Genomic DNA, 3,611 nt, shown 5'->3' on the forward strand with positions numbered 1-3,611 from the left:
CTTGTCTTTAAAAAATTTTTTTGATTAAAAAAAATCACCAAGTGACACTCATATTTAGGCAAATGTTAGAATTTATAGTAATGTCTCTCAGCATTCGCAAACTTCAGGCAATTTTTAAAGGTATAAACAAGTAAAATCTAATAAAAGGACATATAGTTTTAAAAAACCACTTTTCTAACTTAAGAGACATGGAATAAATGCAAGTGAATTAAGTTTCAACAGTACCTACTCAAGCAAAATGAGAATCAGCCCAACTTTAGGAGAACCAATTTCAGTCTTGGCTTTACCACAGAACAGGATCAAGATCTTAGGTGGGTCAAGATGGTTCAAGGATTTGATCCAAGACTCTTTCCATACCAACTACAAATGAGGCAAAGCACAACTTAAAGATGAATACTACCGCCCTTCACACAAATTCAGACGGGTCCACTTATAGCAAATGCCTTAAGTCATGTCTAAATTTCTAGTGACTTAAAGTTACAAGGTCACCTCTGCTGGGGCAGGAGATGCCCTAGCCCTAAACCTGAGCTACAGGAGATGCCCTAGCCCTAAATCTGGGCTACAGGCAGCACATACATCTGGTGCAGGACTGGCAACAGATCTGTCTATGCAAAGGACTGCCTTCAAAGTCAATTAAAAAGGTATTTCAATTCATTAAAGAACAAAGCTTAGAAATGACGGGATTACAACACTAAACTTTTAGTCACTTAGATTTTGAATGGGCTATTAGTGGTAAATAAAACACTTTGTACTTAATATAGAAACCAAATAAACCAGGCTTTCCCCTTGACAGTACTGTGTGTGAAAAGTGCCAGTTTTATTTACAAACTAGTTGGGTAACCTTTATACAGTTTTCAGGAAGCAGCAAATGAGGCTAACATCTTTAAACTGCTTTGTGGTAATATCTGATGTTTAATTCTGCTCACTTGAGAGTCGCCCCACAGTAGAGGCTGGATAGCTGCCATGTGCTATGAGGACATCATATCCAGCCCACCTACTTGCGAAAGTCAACAGGCCAAGATTTCCCTTAAGAATACAAGTAGCTTTTGTTTTAAATACGCTCTTTCTAGTTGACACTCAGTATTAACAGGACTGATTTTGAGGCAGCTACACAGTTTTACAGATGCCTATTGATGAAGTTAATGTCAATTTATGGTGTAGCCAGTTGAATCATTTTTACTGAGTTTTTTTTTTTTTAATAAGGGGAGACAAATCAGCAAAGTGACAGCTCATTCAATTTACTTCGAAGTCAGCATCCAAGGTGAAAGAATTCTCTGTTGGATCTGACATCACTCCCATCCTCTTGATATTCACCTACTCTCTTCTCAAAGAAATTGTCTTCCCTTCCAGTGAAATATTTTCCATGAAGTCAAATGGATTTTCTACTCTGAAAATCCTGTTAAAGCACAGCTGGAGCATAAGCCTGTCAGCCACAAATTCATCCTCCACAAATTCAATGTGGCTGCTGCTTCATTAAAATACAGTTCATCCCAATGAGCCACACAGACAAGGCCTTTGTGAAGAACTGCTGTATGCTCACAGCATTGGTAATTATTTCTTTTACTCTCTGCTCTTATGGTTTGTGTACCAGGTGCTTGAACATCAGACAGGCAAAGTCACAGTGTAAACCCTCATCTCTGCTGATAAGCTCTTTGGAAAATGTTTCTTGAGCCAGAACAGTGATGCAAAAGAACCAGAAAAGAAGATTCCTTCGACAGCAGCAAAAGCTACAACATGTTCTCCATAGGTAGCTTCTTTGTCCCCAATCCAATGCAGGGCCCAGTTGTTTCAATGGCATTGAAGAGAAATTCCCTTTCGTTGGAATCTTTAATGTAAGTGTCAATACGAAGACTATACATTTCAGAATGGCAATTTCCATGGCAATTTGGAAGCCATAGAAACAGTAGGTTTCCATAATTTGAACTTCTTGGCTGAATTGCTGCATCAAGTTTTCATTTACTAGGCCATCACTCACTGCAAAGGAAGTCAGAATATGAGATATAAGATATCTCCCTTCTGGCTTCAAGGATTCCCAGTGCTTTTCCTTGGAAAGATTCACCTCCTCCGCTGTCCAAAAGAAGGCCTTGTACATCTGCCAGATGTCTTGGTATGCAATGGGGGAGATGACGAAGCACTGGAGGTTCTCTTTCAATAGTGATTCTTCATGCTGGGGGCAGGTACTTTACTTTCCAGCCTGCTGGGGTCTTGGAAGATCTTCCTTGCGCCTTGCTAGTCCTGCTGAAGGACAGGGGCTTGTTGGCTTGTTCTCCTTGTCCACCAGGCTCAGTTGCTTCAGTGGTGACACCTGAAGCTGCTGCTGGCTGGAGATGGTGAGCAGGATGCAACCACAGAGCTTGGAGAAGGCAAAGACTTGAGGTAGGGAGGAGAGCAGCAGCTGGAGCTGGGAGCACCCTATATCCATTTCTTAATAGAGAGAAATCGGGACTACATAATTGAATATGTAATTTTTACCTTCAATCAACTGGTCTCTGATTTATGTCAAAAATATCTATGGGTGTGAACATTATCCACCTTGATGGTTTGAATGAAAATGTCCCCCATAGGCTCCAAGTATTTGGACATTTTGTCTCCAGTTGGTGGTGCTGTTCTGGGAGGTCTTAGAAGGTGTGGCCATGTTGGAGGAAGAACATCACTGGGGGAGAGTTTAGAGAGTTCTTAAGCCTTGCTGAGAGTCCATTTCTTGCTTCCTGTGCCTGCTTGAAGATGTGAGAGCTTAGCTTCTGCTGCTCCTCCTCCAGCTACCTCTACCATTATGCCTCCCTGCCAAAACAGACTAATTCCCCTGGAACCATAAGCTCAGATAAACTCTTCCTTTTATAAGCTGTTTTGATCAGTGTTTCCATCACAGCAACAGAAAAGTAACAAATACATCCACCTAAATTCATGAAGAGCTTGCCAAGTTTCCTGTATATAACAATGACTCCATCTCCTACAAGAGAACTCAGTGGACATCATCTATTCCACAGACAAAGACAACATTGTAAACACCTCCCAAAACAGGACAATTTTTCAGTTCAAGTTAGTAGGTCTTATTGGTGATTTTCACTTGCTTGAGCAATTAGCTTCCACATTTAGCCCTGCTGTTTGATTTGAATTTCATCAGAGTCAATATTCTAAAATCTGAAAGACAGAATCTAGCCTCAAAAGTTGTATAGTAAGTCTGGAGAGATCAGTCAATAAAAGTGATTCTTGTGAGAGCCTGACTGAGTTTAATCTCCAGAGATGGCTCAGTGGTTAAGAACACTGGTTGTTCTTGCAGAAGACCCAGGTTCGAATCCCAGCACCTACATGGCAGCTAACAACTGTCCATAACTCCAGTTCCAGGGGATCCAACAGCCTCTTCTATACTCCTCAGGCATTGCATGACACGGGTGCACTTACCTACATGCGGGCAATACATGAATACACATAAAATAAAAAAAATAAAATATTTTTAAAAAGCAGGGGTGGTGGCATGTGTTTGTAATCCCAGCACTAGGAAGGTAGAGATAAGCTGATCCCTGGGACTTGCTAGCCATCCAGGTTAGCCTAATCAGTGAGCTCCAATCCAGTGAGTGACTCTGACTTAAAAAACAAAACAAAACAAAAAC

General features: G+C 40.9%; 1 pseudogene; it reads right to left on the reverse strand.

Annotated features, from left to right (window-relative positions):
• Nucleotides 1-1,233: 1,233 nt before the first annotated feature.
• LOC103738072 lies at nucleotides 1,234-2,422 on the reverse strand (annotated as a pseudogene).
• Between the last annotated feature and the right edge of the window lie 1,189 nt (nucleotides 2,423-3,611).

The sequence above is a fragment of the Nannospalax galili genome, unplaced genomic scaffold, assembly GCF_000622305.1.
Source record: "Nannospalax galili isolate Female #2095 unplaced genomic scaffold, S.galili_v1.0 scaffold491, whole genome shotgun sequence".
NCBI lineage: Eukaryota > Metazoa > Chordata > Mammalia > Rodentia > Spalacidae > Nannospalax > Nannospalax galili.